At 35.1% G+C, this 23,132-nt stretch overlaps 1 protein-coding gene across 2 annotated transcripts in view; it reads right to left on the reverse strand.

The window, feature by feature from the left end:
• SEMA3A (semaphorin 3A) overlaps nt 1-23,132 on the reverse strand; it is a 336,738-nt gene that overhangs the window by 251,360 nt on the left and 62,246 nt on the right. Inside the window, exon 1 of one of the 2 annotated variants that reach the window (XM_032985232.2) lies at nt 986-1,049. The exons of the other annotated variant lie outside the window; for it this stretch is intronic. The gene's annotated coding sequence lies outside the window, so the exon portion shown is untranslated. Of the gene's footprint in view, nt 1-985; nt 1,050-23,132 lie in introns of those variants that run through there. 2 annotated transcript variants of the gene reach the window in all.

The following is a 23,132-nucleotide window of genomic DNA, read 5'->3' on the forward strand; positions in this document are numbered from 1 at the left end:
TTTGTCTGAGAAACTCATAGTGAAATGATCAATGTTCACCAGCATTTGAAACTTACCAAATTAGATTTATTCCTTTAAAAATTAAAAGCAAACTGAATATCTAATTCATCATTGAAATAGAAGTCATTTCATATCATTTCTGGAAGTGAAATATTTGATGAATGGCTCTCTTAGACAATCTCAGGACAAATGTGTATTACTACCACCATCACAAAGCTGTCTTCTGTTCTCTTTTTGGCTTCTCTTTTCACAAGAAAGTCCAAAAAGACAAGAGATGTGAATTTGCCTGTGAAAATATTAGACTGCTTCAAGTTTGGTAAAGAAGATCATTTCCTGTATCAGTCCAAGAATGTTAAAAAGTTAATAAAATGTGAGTCAAGGAGTGCTTTTGTTCTATCATAATATAATTCATAAAGTAGTGGATCCTGGCTCATGGATATCTTACTAGAAACAATAACCCTAATAGCTTAGTATCATTTTTCTTAGAAATTTATTTGTATGTCACACACTGTGCTTAGTGCTCATTTATTTCTTCTCCTAGTCTGAACATAAATGGGACAGCTATAGCAACTGAGTTTTTTGTTTTGGTTTGGTTTTTTTTTGTTTGTTTGTTTGTGGTTGGTTTTTTTTTTTTTTTAGTAAACATTAAAACAACAACAAAAAAAAAACTTGAAAAAAAAATTCAGGGGTTTTTAATGTATTTTTTTTTTCCATGAGGGTACATTTTTCCACATAGCCGTGATGTTTATGTTCTCTCTGACTCACGCTGGACGGAAAGGAGGTGCTAATATCCATGATCAAATCAGTTCATAAATTTATTTCATTGCCTAGTCACACCATCAACACTTATTTTTCCACTGAATTTCTTTCTCATTATTTCCTCTCTTCCACGTCATCCATGAGTGGTTTTAAATCTACATTAATTGAAAAACATTTGCAAAAACATCCCTGTGCAAAGAAGCATTATAAAAGCAAGGTCACTTACCTTTTGACAATTCTTCCTCAAAACGGAAAAGTTTTGTGCTTTTTTGAGCAAGAAACTGTCCTCTCAGGCTCTTCTCTTCCCTTGCCTGTCTTCCACTGTGTGGCTTTAACCTCTGCCATCATTATAATTTCCCTAACCAAGGAGTATGATGTCACAACATTTTCATGTTATGATGGACCTCTTTGGGTTCTGGATATAATTACTACTTTTCTGGGTGTAGCTATGAAGTTGTAGAAGAAGAAGAGATAATATAAAAATAAAGAAACAAACTACAATGTCTGGTTCTTGGTCTATTTGTTCTTTATGATGATATTGTTTGAATACCAAAGTCTATGGCATCTTAACCACTAACACACAGACGTATTTTGCTGTTTTCTGAAGGAATCAGCAAGTAAACAGCTGATTGACTTATTTCACCTTTCCTTTCTGAAACCTGTTATTGGTTGAAACACAAGAAGAACTGGTATTTCTACTGCATCTCATTCTACTTAATCAGCTTCTTTCTCTGTTCAGCAGAAACGGAATATTAAAATTAGCTATTATGTAGGTCTATGTGATGATGTAGCGTATATAATGCCTATTTTAACATTTTTTTGGCATTCTTTGTGCCAATGAATACACTTTCCTTGATAAATGGCTTTTGGGGATGCAAAGTCACTGAAAGTCTGGCAGTAAGAGCTCTGCACAAAGAAAAAAATTTATTACGAGCTTCACCATTGCAAGTTGAGCAATCTCTGTTACTTTAGATTTATAAAACTAGATTTCAAATGCTAATTTAATCTCGGCTGGGTATAAGGTCTCCCAAAAGAGGAATCCTAAAGAAATCAGCTTCTCAGTCTGCTAAGCAAAATATCAGAGCCAACTGATGAAGGCTGAAATCAAAGCTCGGCTTAGGTCAGGAGAGTTTAACCAAGAGGCACACTTCCTCACTGAATGCTGCAGCCATTTATTTTCCCTCATGGAGTTCTCCACATCTCTCCCAAAAGCCATAGATGGGACATTGGTTAGTCCAAGCAGCTGTGCAAACTGATGTGCTAAGAGTGCATAATCCTTACTGACATGCTCTGGCAGTGAATATATATCTTATGGCAGCCCTGTTTTAAATAATATTATGCCCTGTCCTTCCCTCTCTACCCACGGTGAGAGCTACACAGCTGAACATAGGGTAATCTCTCAAAAACGAAAAGCATCTCTGCACACTTTACCCTGCAATATACAGAGCTCAGCTTTGACAGTCACCTGTGAATTAGGTGTGAGTGTAGTCAGAGAGCGGATGCATCTTGTGTGGCAGAGAGGTGATGAAATCTTCATCAGCAACCTGGAGATGAAGGATAGACATTCAGTCTTCATGGAGCTGCATGAAATGATCTCAGTTTACTTGAGATGCCTTGAGTCATGGGGCCTCAGAATGAGAACACCGAACCCTGCCGCAAATGGTCAAGTCAAGAGCCACAACAGCAGCTGTATGTGTACCACAATAACCTTTACAATACTAAGACTGGTCTATCATTGCTAAATGCAGTCAACTGCAGTACAGGGAACTTGTTTGTGCCTGGATCTATTGCATTTTAAGTATAATGAAAGTGTCAAGTGTCATTACCAAACATCTGCCTGTTGCAAGAGTGGTGTTTTTAGTGCTTTAACTCACAAACCAGTAGGGACTTGTTGGTCTGTCAGTGTGAAATAAAACTCAGGGAATCTAAATCTTCACTGAACTATTTGAATATCATGGATGTTTCTTTATTTTTGTTAGGTGTTTTCAGCTTGATGATTTAAATACAGAGGGTGGGTGTGGTTAAACATCCTACTCCCACTCAGACATTCCTAAAACATATATTCATGTTCAGTTTCTCCAATGTCCTTCTGGATTTTTGTCACTGCAGCAATGCTATGCCAGCTCCACAGTCTGAGAACAAGCTTCCTGCTCTCATTCAGTTTCACATCTCTTAAGATGTATAGTAACCACTTGGTAGAGTGGAACACACTCTGTGACTAACACAGAAGTTCCTTCAAAAATTATTACAGAGCTTCGCTTCAAGACTTTGAGCCCTCAGGCTTTCTTACATATTAAAACAAATTTTTTTTTTGATCAACCTGATCTAGTGGAAGGTGTCCCTGCCCATGGAAGGAGGTTGGAACTAGATGATTTTTAAGGTCCCTTTCAACCCAAACCATTTTATGATTCTATGAAATCCTTCCTCAGACTCTGCCCTACCAGTTCTAAGCAAGAATGTTGCAGGATACATCATGCCATACAAAATAATTTGCTTTCTTTCTAAAAATTCCTGCAATAAAAAAATGAACATCAGATGTTTATTTCTTGCTAATGTGCTGACACTGCATAAAAGGAATACTTTAACTCTCGGCTCAGAAGAGTATTTCCTACTCTTCATGCCACAGACCCATAAGAAACCACAATGCAGACTCACATCACAAAGCATTCAGCCTTCCACTTAACCTAAAATAGATGTCCATGTCTTCTAATGAAATTTCTGTAAACAATGAACAGACATAGATATTCAGTCCACCTCTAACTCCTTCTGGAAGTAACTATCTATTAGTAGCAGAAGTCTCCTGTTAGTAACTGCTTTTCTGTCTTCGCTGTAATTTTGAAATGCCTGAAACAGGGGAGAATGATTTAAACTCTGGCTTTTCTAATTTATTCTCTACATTCCTCTTCATCTTGACATTATTTCTGGTGGGAATTCAATCACGTAATGATTAAGGAATTATAGAAACATTTAGGTTGGAAAAGACCTTTAAGATCATCAAGTCCAACAGTAAACCTAGCATGGTCAACTCCATCACTAAACCGTGTACCTAAACACCACAGCTACACATCTTTTAAATACCTCCGGGGATGATGACTCAACCACTTCTCTGGGAAACCTGTTCCAATGCTTGACAACCCTTTTGGTGAAGACATTTTTTCTAATAGCCAATCTAAACCTTCTTGGTGCAACTTGAGTCCATTTCCTCTCATTTTATCACTTGTTACTTGGGAGAAGAGACCAACATCCACCTTGCTACAACCTCCTTTCAGATAGTTCTATAGACCCTTCACCAGCTCCGTTGCCCTTCTTTGGACATGCTCCAGCACCTCAATGTCTTTCTTGTAGTGAGGGCCCCAAAACTGAACACAGTATTCGAGGTGCGGCCTCACCAGTGCCAAGTACAGGGGGACAATCACTTCCCTAGTCCTGCTAGCCACACTATTTCTGATACAACCCAGGATGTTATTAGTTGCCTTGGCCACCTGGGCACACTGCTGGCTCATATTCAGGTGGCTGCCAACCAACACCCTCGGGTCCTTTTCTGTCAGCTGCTTTCCAGCCACTCTTCCCCAAGCCCATAGTGCTGTGTGGGGTTGTTGTGACCCAAGTGCAGGACCTGGCACTGAATCTTGCTGAACCTCATACAATTGGCCTTGGCCCATTGATCCAGCCTGTCCAGATCCCTCTGTAGAGCCTTCCTACCCTCCAGCAGATCAACGCTTCCGCCCAGATGATGTAACATCCTTTCTGCACACTCTGATCTCTCATGATTTTAACACAGGGTATAGTTTGTAATGGGAAAATAAAGTGTTTGGTTGTTGATTTTGTCTGCAGTTCTCCCCTCTATTTTTTGTAACTGTATTTCTTAACTATGTTCATTCACTGCATAAAAGTTTAATGGAATAAATATGCAAATTTAGACAATCTCATTGCTCTGGTATACAACTAATACACAAATACAAACCTGTTGAACTGAATTGCTTCTAAGTTATGCAAGGGGAAATTCATCTGCCACGCACCAGTCCATTTAGGCATGAGACAAATTGAAATTGGTGTCAAATGAGATATGAGAGAAAAGCCAGCATCAGCTAAGAAGTTCAAAGTATGGTAAGTGAAGTAAGGTAAGAACTCATAGAAGTTAGATGGCATGTTTAATTCTTTTCTTCATTAAGTCAGTCATTCGTACAATAACTACTCAAGAACTTACTGATCTTTGCAAAAAAAGATTATTTCTTAAAACTCAAATTGTTGAAATTATCCCTGACCAGAATTTACAGGTATATAAATATATATTCATGTTATTGATGATATATATATTCCTGTTATATATACTAATATATGTTCATAACAATATAAGATTTTATTAATTTTATCAATATTTAAATCAATATCATGTTCCATTTAATTTATTTCATTGTATGATCTTACGCTTATGGACACTCAAATGAAATATCTGGGTTTTATTTACAAATACTCACTCTGTCTATTTCAAGGTTTTTGTTGAAGTATGTTGTTTTTTCCAGTTTTATAAACTTAACTGCTTCCTCTTCAAAAATACCTAGGCCAATATTTGAGTTTTTATCAAATCTGTTATCTGATTTTTATCAAAAGAATGAATGATCCTACTGAAAGTATATTCTTCGTTCCTTTTAAATAGTTGTCTTTCCCCATAAAAATCTCTGTAGGAGATTTTCAGTTTCAATGTTGATATTATGAAAACTTGTGTAATCACATTATTATACTCAAGATTTTTTGCTGTAAATGTAATGTAATAACTCTAAGTAAGAATAATCATCTATGTAGGTGATATTTTTAATCTCAGAAAGAATCCGAAGATCAACGTACAACTCACACCACATGCTAAAATGTGCTACTGTTGATGTGAGGGACATCCACTAGACTAAAGAAAGATAGGATGTGCAGAGTGTATACACACAGACATTTTACACTGAAAAAATATTCCTGTGGTTTAAAACTACAAGTTTGGCCTAGGTTTTCAATAGGATCTCATGAGTCACACCAAGCTTCTTTGCAAGACATAAACCTGCTACTGCAAACTACAAGTTGGCCTTTTGTCTCAGAGCAATTACACTGTTACTGGGTACTGCCATGTTATATCATGTGATTCTCACATTTTTGAGTTGACTCCTTGAAAAGCCTGAGCCATTTTTAATGTACAGTCACTGATTTTATAGTATTATCATTTAATATGCTAGATTTTTCCAGGAATTATCTACCACTTTTTGTTATAGCAGTAAATTATATAGTAAATATGGCTTTTACTGTCTTTTCACTAACAGTGTCTAAGAATAAGTAAGGTTAAAGAACAATGATAAAAATATCATCACATGGCACATACGATATGGTTATATTTAATCTCATGGTTAAAGACAATTTTGTAATGTAATTAGGGCTCATTGTTTTTCTTGGCTTTAGACATTCCCTTTGTAAAATGGGGATAAAAATATTAATCTTTATGATGATGAAGGAAAGTAAGCTCTGCTGTTGAAAAGCTAGATATTATCATCCTCCTCCTCTCTAGTGGAATAAATCTTTATATATGTTAAAATTATTCTCCCTATATATTTATTCCTGCTTCAGCATTTAATAAAATAGCCCCAGGACTCCAGACAAAAAAGTTTTTCTATAACACACAATGATGTCTGGTTTTGTGCAGAACAACAACAGAAAAAGATCGCTAGTGTTCTCATGAGTAACTGAAAAGTTAGATTGATTATGTTTTGCATTCATCCACAGAAAAACTTGGAGGAAAAGATTAGTCTTTTTTTCTAGAAATAAAATACATGTTTTACTATCCAAAGATTTCAAAACTCTTTTACCATACCTAGCAAACATGTACTATGTTATATTTTATAAATGGCTTTTGTTCTGTGTAAGCTTTTTTTTCCTGATTTTCATAAAGCTGTAATGGCATGAGCAATTTTAATAATTTCACAAGTTTGCTGCAGACTGCTTTTTTACACTATTCTGGTGGAATCATTTCTCCATCCCAGTGGTTCTTATCTAAGTGTTTTAAAGAGTTTCTTCCATTCAAATGTAAAATGTAAATGAGACCCTTAACTAAATCACAGATGCAAATAACATCCAGATGGATCAGTACATGTATTTTGTAAACAGTCCCTATCTTTGTAATGGGTTAAATTAAAATCCTGGATCCAACATGCAGTAAGTAGAAGTTTCAATCTTCTCAAATCATTTGAATCTGATCTACAGGGCTGATGTCCATCTAGTCAAAAATCTGTTTGCCCAAAGGAAAATGATTCCCATTGTAATCACAAATAATTACACATTTCCATGGATGCCTCTGAAGCCAAACATTTGTACAGGCCAGTGAAGCAACCTTGTCAGAGGGAAAAAAATATGCAGATCCCATGCTGCAATTGTTTCCTGAATAAAATATTTTAAGCCCTGGCATGTCTGAACTTCATATGGAATGTGCATATGTATGTTTATATGCATATGTTTATGTTTGTATGTAGTTTCCAATTCTAATAAATATAAAAGAAAGGATATGAATGAAAACTTATGCATTTGACATCACCATAAGCAAGAATAAATGACCACTTCAGGCTATAATTGTAATTATGTTCAATATTGTAGGAGATATTTTATACAAATCTATGTGATTTTTTTTTATGTATGTATATGCATGTGTGTTCATACAGAAGTATATTAAAGAATATTTATAACTGTATGATTTGATGGGACACGGATTGTTTATTTAAATGTTCTGTGATAGTATCAAACTCAGTTATGGAATGACACAGGAGTATTATAGCCAAAGTGACTCAACAACAGAAATGATGGGAGATGAACGGGAGTCACAATGACAGCAGACAAACACTTCTTGGTAGTAGCAGACAGCAAAGCAAGAGTCAAACAACAGAAATTGTAGCTTGGGAGGCTCAGCTTAGACTTCAAGGAAAAAAAAAAAAATGTTAACCAGAAGGTTAGTGCTGGCAATAGTCCCACTTTGAGCAGGAAGCTGGACTGGACGCAACCAGTTTCCTTCCAATCAGCATTTCTGTGGTTCCATAAAATGTATTAAAAAGTGTGTGCCAGGTATCACATCTTGAACAAAACCAGCACACTGATGTGATAACCCAGGTGGATTATCAATGTTTAGCTACAGATATTAAATAGTAGAACAAGAGGTAACTATTTTTATCCAGGTCACCAACATATGTCCATTTAAATTCATGGGATTTCTCCAATAAAAATGTTACAGAATTGACCTATAACAATTTACACTACAAGAATCCCTCCTGGAATCTCTAAAATTTACTTTGATGAATGTTGCAAGGTTAAGAACTGTTAGGCAGCTGTTAGGAATTACTATCAGTATCAGCACCTTTGTTTCCACTGTGGTTTCAGTAGTCAGGTCTCCCATTCCATAGTGCAATAAATTGTTAGTTGTTTTGCTCAGGAAAGATTTTTCCATTACAAATGTGTCAAAACGTAGCTGTATGTAATAATGCTCATTTGACCCAGTAAGATATCATAGATATATAGTTACAGGAAGTATTAATAAATAGAATTTTTTCATATTCAAGTATAATGTCAAAAAATATTATATTTTTTATTCACTTTGTTTGCTACCAAAACAGAGTATGAAATATGTACATGATCATAAATTTTAATTTATTCTCTTGAAAAAATTTGCAAATATTCCTAATGCTCAATTAATTGTTTTATATAATTTTGCACACTGTTGCATCCTTTCTCTCAAAAGAGAGAATGACCTTTACTTGTCAGTTGCAGGCTCAGACATTTTGAGACACTCCCCAAAGTTTCCTCTTTTACTTGCACTTCTGTCAAAAGATTTCTAAGTGTAAATGTAGGTGCTTTAAAGTGTGTCCTGACTGCTTAATGATGAAAAACCACAGATGACTTGACTTCTGCTTTCTTAGGTACTAATTATAGATGTCTAGCTGAAATGCACCCAACAGTTTGATTTAGCATGGGAGGAGCTTGGATACTATTCTGACAGGTTCTAGAATATAACTTCAAGATTGGCAAACAAGAATCATTTAGGGAAATAGCGGCTGAAAAGCTTGATTGTAACTAGCCTTTGCTTTGGTTATTCAGCTGTAAAATAGAGAAAATAACATCTTAGGAAAGAAATAACTCTTTGAAGTGTTCTGATTATACCCTGATTTTTCAGACCACTGTGAGTTTCTCGTCTGGAAGGTGTTATATATGGTGAGAACAAGTTATTGCTTGCTGTCTCCTATCGAAGACAGATGCATAGTTAATCATGAATCCATGCTTTCATCTTGCAACCCAGATGCAGTGAATCTATTTTTTACTTGCCTTCAGCTTAACAAGCAGAATTACTGGTTTCTTAATGAAGTATTTGAGCCTGTGCCTAAATGCAGCATTCACTACCAGATTCAAACACTGGTTCACAGTACCCTCATAGACATATCTGTTTCTTTAATGTTCACTGTGCATGCATACTCTTAAAAAGTCAGTGCACATTTCAAAAATGTCACTGCACATTTACATTTCAATGAACCTCATAGGTTTTTGTTTCTGCCATACTGATCCTGAAGAAATCTTGTTTGCCTGAACTTACTTTTGTAGTATTTTTTGGTTTGTGATGAGTAGAAATTACAAGTCTATTTTAATTTACTGCACTGTTCAGTAACTATTTATACCTGATGCAGATGAAAAGCTAACAGCCTAGTGAAGACAAAGCAAAGAATAGATACTCTCCCTAGTTAACTAAAATTAAAAAATCTTAATCTTCCAACTGCAAACTCTTAATTTTCCTAAATTTACCAATAAATATCTCTGTATATATCAATGACTCAGATGTGGCCTCCTTCAAAGTCTCTTAATAAAAAATAAAAAATTAAAAACATCAGTTGCCTTCTTATTTCCTAGTGCCAATTTTCTGGGACATTACATCATGTTAATATCTACACTCTCAAGAAATAACACTAGAGCTATTTTTTTTTTTTTTTTTTTCACTGCCAGCTTTATATTGGGAGGCTGTTGGCCCTTTCCCACCTGAACCTGCTAGTGAATAACTTGAAAGATTTTTTAGGTCTAAGCATTTCAGCAACTGAGGAGCAAATTAACCACATACAGTGCAATATTTTATACCACATGATTTTCAAGAGAGAAGTGGAACTACACAAGAATCACATGCTGTTGCCAGAAGCAAAGGAAAGAGTAAAATCAACTGTAGAAAATACACTGAAAACTCTTGCCTGCTTCATAGAAATAGGAGAGGAACACAAATCAAAATTACTTAAGCCCTTGCTTAACTTCTGATATCAAGATACCATTCACGTGTTAATAAAGGAGCTGTCTGCTTGCTTAGAGCCAAGCATTCTTCTGGACTGGGACTGCGCTTATCAGCACTGGGAAGCATCATGTTTTTCTCAAACAGTCTCATGATCCCAGTCTATGAAGAAATTCCTAAGAAACACTTGATCAGATAAGAAGAATGTTTTCAAGCAATAATCATGCAAAGGTTTCCCAGATGGATGATTTTGTGCCATGAATAGAACACTATGGGGCACTGGTTTTTGTAAATAATTTTTATCCTTCTTTTTTTTCACACAGTTGTCTTTTATTTCCTTGCAATGTTGGTGGTAGGAAATGCTGTAGGCCTCACAGGAAGCAGCCAGCCAACTTGGAGTTTCATAAAACAGTGTACAGGCTTAAGCCTGCCCAGATACACTCTTAAGCACTGAGTTGAGTGCAGGGCAGCCATGTTACCTACATTCAAGCACTTTTTTAACCAGTAAATCAAGCCATAACATAATCTAATTTAGGATATACCAACAACACAATGTCCTCTTTGAGCTACCTCTGGTGCTGGAAGGAATACAAATGATGTTCATAAAGAAGTCTTGTTGGCTAATATAACCAGATTTTCAGTTGTCTGCTAATTAGCCTAGACAGAAAGCAGTGTCAATGAGCCTCTTCTACCCTCTGAACTTCTTCAAATATAATGAAATAGCATGGAACTGTTTTAACCATGACAACAAACTGGTATCTTGCAGTCTGAGTCCCCTGGAAGGCAGTAAAAGTTTAATAATAATATCAATGAAGAATTTAAACAAGAAGGAAGAGAAAGGAGCATTATAATTGTGTTTGGTTTTCTTCACTTTCTCCTTACCCAGAATAACTTGAGAATGAAAACAGTGAAAAAAGAATCAGACTTGTGTTTCGCGCATGATTTCCAGCAGCCTCAGCAGTACGAATTGGAAGCCACCCATCTAGCTGATGCACAAAGACCACTAACTATACACTCAATAACATATTTCCATTTTTTACTGTCTTTTTGGATTATTTCAATGGCACAGCTCAAGGCAGCTGTGCTCAGTGCCTAAGGAGTTGCAGCTGTTCATCATGGATGTGTAAGGAAGGAGAAGGTTTGGAGCTTGTTTCCAGGGATCTTACTGTGTAGAAGGCTGGCAAGGACTGTGGAAAAGGGAGAGTATTGAAAAGAATTTCTGTAGAGCTGTTTCCCATAGTTGTGGGTTTGGTCACATGCGGTGAATAGTTGAGGTGGTTTTTGGTTGGACAGCCTGGGCACTTTCACAGCAACTATCAGGCAATCAGCATTTCAGAGCTGGTAACTAAATTGGTGAGGACTTTGGTTTTCAGCTATTTTCCTTGATATATCTTATAAGGCCAGTCATGTACGGATGTTTGTAATGAAATAGCTCATTCTTTACATTTGCTCTTTCAGGTTGCCAACATGCAAAACTGGGTCAGGCTTTCAGTCAAACTCATAATTTTTTTGGAAGCACTATTCAAAGACATAGGGGTAAGTACAATAACCTACTGAAAGGAAACTTCCCAATTTATTTATTGTAAGAGAGACAGAGAAAGTTCTTTTCTGATCCCAAATAAGCAGATGACTTTGCTTTAATTATATCACTGTAAAGAAGGCCTGATGTTTTTGCTGCTAGCCTTTTAAGATCTCAAAAGCAACATTCTTTGCAACACTAGGCAGTTACCATGGTGCAGTAGACTTATTTTTAACCAATAGCTGGGGAATTTAGTTAGCCAGAGAATGATGTAGATATATTGTGACAGAAAACTTGACACATGGGATTTGTACAGAAATCTACTGGGCACTTGTTTGGGTAAATAAAAATTATTTTTTGATTAAAGTTTTGCTCTAGTCCTCTGTAGTTGACTGAAGCAAATGAGTGACAAACTTTAAAATAAATAAATAATGCTATATCACAAGGAATTTTCATCTCTAGTGGTAAATGTAGAAGATATATATTGACAATTTTAACACAGATCAAATGCTTCACAGATTATGGAATCTTTTTCCATATGGCACCACACAGTACAGTTTTACAGGTCTACTTCTCCAGCTGCATCAGTTTATAGGAGGTGTATATGCTGCAATGCCTGTCTCTTGGTGCTGAACATACTTTATATCCCACCTCCCACCACTGCGGCAAAGGTAAACAAAGCAGGATTTAGAAGATACAAGAGGATGAATGAATCCAGCAGCCTTTGTCTCAGCTCAACCCAGAAGACAGAAAGGAAGTGATATGTTGCAACAGGAACCTTATGGAAATTCCTGACAGCTTTGCCATTCTCCCACAGATTTTACAAATGTTTTGGATAATCCTTCATGCCATAATGACAGGGACTGTACACACGAATGCAGATGATGTCTAACAAATGTCTTTTTCTTTCTCTGTGTCTATATATATACACACATATACATATAAAATAACAGTAATCTCTTAAATAGAAATTTTATTGCAAGCTATATCCTAAGGAGCATCGTGATCCATAAAATGTGACAACAAAGCAAATAGGTACCATGTGTTCAACACAATCATGGAAGGGACATTTACAGGCACTCAGAGATCACAGTGATATACCTGCATGGATTTAGGTTATACCAGGCATGAAGAAACTTTAGGTTCATTGAAATAGTATATGCATGTTCAATGCTTATTTCATGTAAAAGTTCCACATATGCCAAGACCCTGATGTGGTTTAGGTAGAGTTTTGCCTAATGCCTAGATGACTGCAAGGTTGAAAACTGGTAGTTTCTAGGTGACTGGGCATGGAAACTGGGGGACAAATTAATGAAGAAGATTCATGAAGAAAAGCTCCGTGCTAGACAGGAAGGCAGGTCCTGAGTCTGGCCTCAAGCTAACAAATCTAGTGGGTACCACACTGGTCTCCTGGTTGCTACTTGTCCAGGTGTGTCTATAATATGCTCGTTGAACTACTTAGGTATTTCCTCCAAGACTATGACCATGAGAAGTACTGTGGGTACCAAACATTCATATAAGCATTTTCAGATTAATAAAATAATTAAAGGAGAAAACGGATATGAAAATCTCTTTCCTTCCTTGAGGTAAAACCTTATTACAGAAGGGAAAGGAAAGCATGGTGAAATTTTAGGTTATCTTTAAAAATATCCTAACAGTTTCCTGTGACCATCAGTTAATTTTCTGTAAAAGGAAACACTGTAACCAGATTAGCCACATGGAATATTAAAGAAGATGTAACTCCTGTAATGTTGCTTTAGTAATATACAGCAAATTCTGGCCTTGATAAACTGCTTCTGACATGAACAGAATGTTTCTGTCTGCTTCTGAATGAAAGTAAACAACAGATTCAGAATCAACACCTAACCTCTCCGTAATTTAAAGAAGATCAGTTAAAGATTTTTCTTTCTTTTACCCTAATCAAGAAAACTTAGTGAACTTCAAAGACTGAATAATTTCCTGAGAATTTACTGATTTTATCCTTTTGGTCACCAATCCTTGGCATTTAATCACTTGGCTTCTATGAGCATTCTAACCTGGAATTGCATTTTCAGCACTAACTGAAATTTTCACACAATCATTTCCCATCATCCTATGAGATGTTATACTGCCAAAAATCTAAAACATAAAACAAAAACAAAAGATAAATCATGGAACTCACAACACCTGTGAGTGAAGAAAATCCATTTTGTCTTAAGTTTCTCAATGCTTGACTCATAGTAGACTGATGATAGTTTACTTTCTATCCATAGCTTTCATAAATTTGTTTTTAATTCAATGTTTGATACAGAATTTTGTCTGATATATCACATAGTAACTTTCAGTGAAAATCTTTGCTTTATTTTGAAAACAGCATTTTTTCCTTTTTTAATGTGTGAAATCTACTACTTAAAATATGCTATGTTTACAAGATACGGCATAGTTATGGTGGTAACATGACCTTAATTAGCCAGATCTGATATACGTTGTTTCCATGATGATTTGCTATCCATAATCTGCCCTATCAATAATGATGCAAACCTTTTATATGTTGCACCATGAAATAAACAAAGATATTATAATTTCCTAACTGTCTGGAAATTAGTCTTTATGAATATACAAACAAAAATCTAACAGGGAAAAAAACCCAAAGCCAAACCCCCAAACAAACAAACAAAACACCAGACTCTGTCTGAAAGATTTTAATCTCTGTCAGTGGGTGTCCACATGATATTTTCAGGTCTCATCTCTTACAGATTGCAAGTTATTACTAATTGTCGGTACTAAACTAATCAGGTAATTCCTGAAGAATTTTCCTAAATCATCTAGTCTGCACAGCTTGTTTTTAACAAAGTTATGTGAGATGAAAAATACTGAGAGGAGCTGAAGCTAAATCATATATTGGCATCTGTGGAACGTAAATCAAAGAATAAAAAACATGAGACCTGGAAATGTTGTTTATGCTTTATAGTTGGAAAATGGCAGCCAAAAGAGATGAGATTAAAAGAATTCTGAACTGGATGATTAGCAATACGAAAACATATATTTAAGCATCCAATTTATGCTGTCTGTGCAGGGTTGGACATCAATGCATTGAACAACAAAACTCAGGCTAAGCTTAAAACACAAACCACAGATCTCCTGCTTTGAGCTGGTGTGCTGTTCAAACATCCATTCTCATTATCCATGAAGGTACCTAAATAACATTTTTGTCATAGTCATGTAACCTTGCCATAAAAAATAATGTAAACTTTCTCTAAGGAATTTTAGTCCTTTTCTATGCTGACTACATGTAAGTAGTTATAAAATATTTTAAGTCATTCAGTTCATTTGCCTGGTATTCTAATTTTGTTTCTAAATATTTTAATCCAAGGGAGAAAGTGAAAAGTTTTTGACTTTAGATGTGCTTAATAAACTGGTAGAACTCTTACACTGTACACATTTCATAGCTAATAATTTTTCTTCTATATTTATTTTTTTGGTAGAAAACTTGTATTTTTCATTAACTTGGCAATTTCTCTCCAAAATATTTATTCCAGAAAAAAAATATTGGGGATTCCACTTTTAAAAAAAAAAAAAAAAAAGCTCTTTTTAGAATACAAAAGGGAGACTATCAGATTTTCATTGTACTTTTTCAGTAAAGCCAGATATTTTTGATAAATCAGATGCATTTTTTTTATTTATTAAAACTAAAATTACTTTGGGAAAATATTAATTCTTAGTTTGAAATATCAATTTTTTAATTTCTGCTTCTAGTTCTCAACATTATTTATTGCAATAAAATTTTGTAATTTGTATTCCCATGCCCTAACATGGGAATTAGAGTATGATTTTCTGGGACATTATTTGATCAAATTTGATGAGAGAATTAGTAGATACTGGGAGGGAAATATAGAGGAGAAAAAGGAGGAGAAGATAAGGAAAATCAATGGACAAAAGTAACAGAAGATATTATAAAAGAAGAAAATGAAATTCTCAATTTTCTGAGGGAAAAAAAATGATAATAGTGCATTGTTGATTTAGGTTATGATTTCGTTATGTAAGTACAATGGAAAAGGGTGAAGTACAAAATCTGCACAGGATTTCTGGAAGAAGTTTGCAAAATCCTTTACTATACACTAGCCACTCACCAATAACAAACGAGCCCAAGACCATAGATACAATTTTTGTGTTGAATTATTTGACTAGTTAGATTCAATAAATCTTTAAATCAGATCTTCCTTCTGAGTTATCTTTTACTGTGTGCTTTCACATTCATGTAGCTTTATTGATTGTATCTTCTTCACTGCCATATGTTAAATTGCACGCAATAAAATTGAAACATTAAATCACATTCCTTTCCTTTCATGTGTCACTTACCTATTGGGAACATATGTTACACTGGCACAATAAAACTTGCCCTAAAGGCCTAGTCTGTGTACACAATGCTGTGAAAATGGAGGCATATAAAAATGTCCCTGTGTCCTAACCGAAGATTAAGCTTCAATAAAATAATATTATAAATATTTCAAACATAAAATATGACTTGTAATGATGTAATAACAAATTCTCTGGAGTCTGTAGCTATAAAAGGAATGCAGAAGGATATCTGCAGCATGTGTCTTCCAGTAGAGTTTACTACTTCACCTACGATGGAGGCCACAATATTTTCCTGAAAGAGTTTAACTCAGACACTCTTTCCACTCAGTTGACTCTTTTGCCAGATCACCCTAGCATGCATTTATTCTTTCTATAACACATTCTTTTGCTACTCATCAGACACAACTGAGACCTAAACAAAGAAAATTAATATTAATTTAATTATGTTTTAAAACAACTTTAACAGGAAAGAAAATTATATAAAGTAGTGAATGAAACACCATTGGTTTAGTTTGAGTTATGAAATCTGTGCTTTCAAGAACAAGAAACTAGTTTCAGCTTGATTTTCTCTTTTTGAAAGGCATAACCTTTTATGACAGTAATTTTTATTTTTCCAAGGACCCAGTTCTGACCCATTACAGATGCAGATCCAGAAGTCTGAAGTATATCTTCCAGAACATTGTAACGTATCTGATACCTAATTAATTGAGACTAGGATATGAAATGCTCACTTATGCCTTTGTTAGAACCAGACTAATCAGTTCTGTCAGAGACAGGTTGTTGAACTACATAACAGTTCTGATCCAGTCATTCCTTAAAACTCTTACCTTTATAAAGAACTAGTGTAGATAATGAGATAAAAATGCAAGGTTTTAGTCAAAGTTTATTCCTAATTCAAAAGCACCAGATGATCCTCACACTAAAGTCCTTAAGCTTTGATTATAAACTTATATTGTTAAACAATATGAAATTTGCTTTTTAACAACAAGCAAAATTCAGAAAGTTTCACTCATCTTATTTCTTCCCTCTTGGTCTGGCATTGGCAGAGATTGTTCAGTAGCAATCAGAAACATGGCACAGCAGTTTCAAGAAAGTGAAGAAAAATATATTTTATAGCTGAATGTTAAGTTATTTCAAACCAGAGAGTAAATAATTGTCAAAACCAGACTGGAACTAACTCACCTATTCTTCCTAAAAATGCCATGGGGTCTTCATTTCACAACTGGTCTGTATGATATTAGAGTTTATTGTTTGTTTTGTTACAAAAGAGTATGAAATACTGAGATTGAAAGTTACATTAGTTTCATTTCCAAAAGAAAGAACAAAGTTTAACTGATATTTGTTAGAACATGAGTCCAACAAAACAGCTGGAGTTTAAATGAAAAGGACTTCTATTTCCATTACAAAAATGAATTTTCTGTGTCGTCTGGGAAGATGTTAGGTTCCTTCGTCTGCTCCAGGATAACAGCACTACAGTCTGACTGTACTTATCTATCTCATCCAATTCTTTTTCTTCTGACTATAGTCCTTGCAAATAAGATTTTCAGTAAAAAATCAAAACAATGTCTAACTTAATGAGCATTATAGAACATTGAGAAAAGCTGTCAGTTCATCTGACCCTTATTATTTCATCATGAAAAGTCTGATCCTGAGACATTATCCACTGCTTTTTATTCTCAAGCCCAGGAGGGAGCAAATCAATTGCAAATGAAAAATTTGTCAAAGGCTTTGGGCCCAACCCTTGAGAAAGAAGTACAGCCCATGCTAAATGGCTGTGCTCCATAAAAACTACAATGGGGGTAGTGGGAAGGAATCTTCAATCCTGGCCAGAAAAACTGCTTATGCAGCTGGGTCACAGATGCTAATTTAGAGGAAGGGGCACGGAAATGATTGCAGGCATTTTCCTTCAAAAGATTTGATCCAATATATCTGTACAGCATTTCAATATGTTACATACATTCACAGACTATAAATATCAGTACCAAAGAGGGAAGCTGTAACAGTCTTATATAACATATTAAAAAAGTCCTCTTCTAGCTGTTGTTGTCCTCTTTGTGCCACCAACTTGCAGCTCTCCAATTAATGCATCAGTCTCATGGATATGTATTTTAAGGTACGATATACCTCTTCAAATTTTAGCCATCTGAGGTTTGATATTTATGTCTGAGCTGGCTACCCTTCCTCTACAACAAAGAAATATCTTTCAGAGACATAGATGGCCATTTTAGAAAAAGGCAAATGAGTGTTTGGACATGCTAACTTCTTTTTGTTGGTACAAAGGGAATTTAGATGATTTGATCAGAAATTAACTACTTTTATACTCTCAAAATCCTATTCCTAGTTCACATTTATTATTCTTACAGAGCTGAATTCTACAGACCTCAATCACTCTTAAGACAGTTCCTTCCTAAGTAACTAGTACCACCCTTTGCTTGGGGTTAACTGGACTGTCAGGTACTACTCAGTGAATACACATGGTGGAATCTGGCTCTCCACCCAAGCATGTTCAATGAGGTTGGCTAAGAATGCTTGATTTACTGTGAACTAATAGTTAAAGCAAAATTCAAACCAGATAAATAGATCATTCATGTAATAGTCACCCACTACTACCACCCCCTGGTATTATGACATTATGAATAAAGAATATGATTATGAAACTTGGATTTTGAAGAGAAACTATATTGCGAACTCTGTGCATGACTACACAGGATTATCTCAGTTCTGTGAGTATAGTTCTGCATGATTCATTCTTGCAGAAGCACAAAAAAAAATAATATTTATGTATGTGTAACTATTGCTTAGGGTGAAAACACAACATGATGAAAGACATTTCAAATATAAGTATAGTGTCTTCTCATCTGTGTCTTTGTGCATAGGAAAAAAAAGAAGTGTATGGTTTCATTTAAATCATAGCTAGATAGATAAGCTTGGTCTATCATCAAAAAGCCAAGCAAATTGGTCTGCAATGAGATTTCTGCTGCTACAACTAAGCTATCGTTAACCATGGGAGTTCACAGAAGTTAGGCTGGACGTCTTTATACCTACACATATACATACATATATACATCCATAAACACATATATACAAGCCTATTCAGCCTATAGCAAGTCTTGCACAAAAGCTATGTCACAGCTGTGACATTAACAGTCTCTGACATTTTGAAAGTACTCAGAGTTGGTTAATGCTTTGAGGTAGATCTGCATAGACAGTTCCTTTGCAGTGGACTCACCAAAGGAGTCTGAAATACTTTTAACCTGAAGAAAGCCAGATTTAATTAGAATACACATTAGGACAACTCCATAAATACAGCTCATCATAACTCAGTCAAACACAATAGAAAAGGTTTTATATACAACTTTTCACTGTGTCTCTGCAGGGATGCTCTCAGCTTCTAGCCAGCTCAGTAGCTTTGAGTTGCAGCAAAATTGGCACAGCTTTTTGTGGCTCTGGGGACTTTTCTCATTTCTGATGCCTGGTTGTCTCTGTCTTCTGCTCCTCTCAGCAAGCTCTCCCACTCAGTTCTGAGGGACTGTTCTGTGGTTTTCTAACTCTTTGCTGACCAACCTGCAGTCTCTGAAAGCTTGTCTCTTCTGAAAGGACTAAACAATTTTCAAAGAAGGAATAATTTTTCTACCTCGGGAGCACCATTTGACCCTGTAATTTATCTTAAGTGAATGCAATACATGAACAGAAACAAAGAGTAGTACTACTAATATATATATAAAATAGTAACAATGTTTCATTAGTAGCAATATTATTTACTGATCCAAAGCATGAAAGACAGGATACAGGAAAGGTTTGCAGGACCCAGAGAAAGATGGGAAGTGCTCAAAGACTGACTGAATCAAACCTATGGCAAAGACTGGTTCACCAATGCAGGATATTTTGATGCAAAGTTTGGATAAAGGGACTAAATATGACATAGTGCCTTTCTTATAATTATCCAACTTACAAAGTGTATCACAGGAAGACAGATGTCTCAGAGAAGCAAGCAGAAGAAACCTAATAACCAAGACTTTGCATGTTGAGAAATTACTTCAGATGAGACAGCAAGGAACAGTAAATCCAGAATAGCTATGAATTACTTTTATTCTTTATGGAACTGGTGTCAACTCAAGAGGAGCTTTAGTTCACCCAGGTTTCAGTCTGGAAAACAACAAACTGTAGGTCTCAATCTCTCTTCCTTATGAGAAGTGATTCTAGGTTTTGGTTGTTTCATTTAATTTTGTTTTGTTTTAAACTGGAAGAATAGTAGTGGTAATATGTACTCTATTGCTTCCAGGAGATTTATTAATATTTTTTAACTAAGTGTAAGGTATGTCAATGCTCCTGAAAGTCAGCTGCACAACAAAAATGCATCTTAAGCCATTGGCTGCTTGAGCTGGGCAGCTTGGGGCAGAGCAGTATGCATATGGGGAAGTTTTCTGTTTAAACAAGGAAAGCTGCAGTAAGTATTTATAGCTAGAGAATTAGTAGCAAAGCCCAGACCTTTCTGTCTAGCTTGAAGTCATATTTGATGACAGAGTTTCTAAAATGTGTTTTCTAATTACTCCTAACAAGTCACTGAAAACCATTTAAGTGAATGTAAATTATATTAATTTAAATAAAACCAAATCATTGCATAATAAAGATTCATGAAACATGCATTTTAATAAGTGAAAAGTGCAATACCTAAGATAAATAACTTTTTAATCTTTTCTTCCTTATCCTTGCAACCAATCAACTCTTAAACAGATGAAATTTCTGGAAAATCTCCATTCCCTAGCAATTCTTATTGTTATGGAGTTTAGCACTCCTGTTGCAGATTTAGCTTCTCCTTTGTCAGTTTAATAAAAGTACAGAACAGCTTGACAAAAGTCACAGTTTCAAAAAATCCCCTCTTCCAACACAAAGCTGTAAGGAAAGTGTTAGACAATCTTTCACGACAAACATATGAACAACCATTTGTATCTTGATTAAAGTAAAAAACTTCAGACTTTAGACTAATTGTGATTCATATAATTTGTTGACTAGAAAATTATCTACATGAACTTTTCTGACAACTCTGAGCTTTTTCTGAAAAAGCAGCAAACATTTCTGGTTTAGTTATGGCATTGGTGAGAAAAATTCATTTTTTGCTCCACAGATTACAGTTTGAAGAATATTTGTTTGCATGTTGCATTTGCCTATTCAATTCACTGTCACAGGTAACAAAGGAGCTGATCATTGAGACAGTTAAAAGTGTTAAAAGCAAAAAGAACAATAAAAAAAAGTTTTAAATATCAGTAAACCTACTCCCAGAATGGTGTAATGAAAGTGGATTGAGACATGTTAAGATGAAAACCATACCTTTTGCCTGGAGTTTTATTTTCCAGAAACCTTCCAGCTTTGTACGTAAAACTACTCCTGAACTATGTCTTTCTCTTCTCAAAGGTGTTTAGAATTTCTTGAGAGGGAAAACAACACAAGTCAAACTCTGAAAGAAATCGACCCATTTCCTCCATAACTTTTGTTCACACTTACCATGTAGCTCAGATTTTTTTGTAGTAGGGCCAAGGTGTGAAATTTGCCTTTTGTCCTGTTTCACCCAGTCAGCAAAGCAAACCATCCCAGGCAATGATATAGGAGACTAAAACTCTACTTCTCAAAAAGAATCTGTTGAATATTAATGGCCTAAAATTGCTAATACCCACCCTTGTAGGAGTGTGATGAAACTGCTTTTCCCATCTAACATTCCAACATGCCATGTCAGAAATGTAATACCTAAATCCCATTTACAGAGATATTTCCATGTACCCCCACGTTCATAGTATTATCCCAAGGGCTGAATTTATTTTTAAGATCTCTACATATTAGCTTGTCCAAGAAAAGAACACCAAATGCCATGCCTATCAATTACTAAATACATATATGATCCATTTGGAAAATATTGCAAAAATTTGAAACTGTAAATATCTTTGCAAGCTGCAGAAAAATCAGATCGATATGCTTAAAGGTGCTATGAATACATAAGTGCCAGATGCACTGGGCTACAGAAAGCACCACTCCTTTTTGTTATTTAATGCTTAGAGTCCACATGGCAGGCTAGTGGTAAAAACAAATCTGTTTACTAAGACCGTTCACAAACTGATGAGCAGTGTAATCTTTTACTGAGATAAAAGTAAAGAAAATAAGGACATGTGAGTGTTTAATATGATCAAACTAATGGCAGCACAACTTTACATTTGTAAAAGCTTTTAACCACCCGGTTTTCACAACACAGAGCTCAAGGTAGAATTATTGTTCTTACTCTCTTGTAACACTGCCATGATAGAGGATATGTTTTCCAAAATAAATATAATCAAAACAATCCTAGGCAGTTGTGTATACCCAAAATGCTCTGCAGGAAAAGGCACAGATGTGGACAAATGGCTCAGATGTACACTTTATAACCCTTCAGGTTTTTTCCTTCTTCTGAATTTAAGGGGGAGAAGTAACAAACAATATTTCTTTACATAGTTCAGAAATATTCAATACCAGCCATCATTTTCTAAAACTAATAGACCTGCTCTTGTATTTCAGATCAGATGGAAGTTATCTATTCTGGTATGTTTGCTGTATTTTACATGATTTTATGTGTCCAAGATTTGATTATGGCCTGTGGGCATTCTTGCAATATGAATTGATTGATTGCATAAGTCTTTAGTTATAATAATAGTAAATGTGTAAGGCAAACTAAAATCAAGAAGGTAAGTGCAATACTTATCACAATACGTTTATGAAAAATATAATTACAGTATTGAGAAATAAAGGATACTTGGGAGAATAAGAATATTAATTGAAAGAGCTTTCCTCTTCACAGGTAAATTTGAAGACTTATTTGTCTTCAACTTAGTGATCAACATCTGGGATCATTGTGAGGAGATTATTCTTTTGCTCTAAGCCTTCGATCCATATCATCAAAACATAGCTGTCTGCAAACCAGGTACCCGGGTTTAGCTAGACACCTACAGTTTCATTATGCCTATTGCAGAGGTACAGTAATTTCCCCCTCTCTTTTAAGACTGAATGGACTATACCTATAGGAGAGTTGATAAGAAAAAAAATAATTTGCTTCAGTATGAATAATTAGGATGAGTTTATTTATAGTAATCATCAATTTAATTCTTCAGTATTGCTAATTTGTGTATCTGATGCATTTTTTTCAGATTTTAGCTACTCAAACTCTTTACGTTATCAAAGAAAACATTGGGATGCAAAGGATATAGTTTTGAGATATACAAG

The sequence above is a fragment of the Tyto alba genome, unplaced genomic scaffold, assembly GCF_018691265.1.
Source record: "Tyto alba isolate M040663 unplaced genomic scaffold, T.alba_DEE_v4.0 Super-Scaffold_2, whole genome shotgun sequence".
Classification (NCBI taxonomy): domain Eukaryota; kingdom Metazoa; phylum Chordata; class Aves; order Strigiformes; family Tytonidae; genus Tyto; species Tyto alba.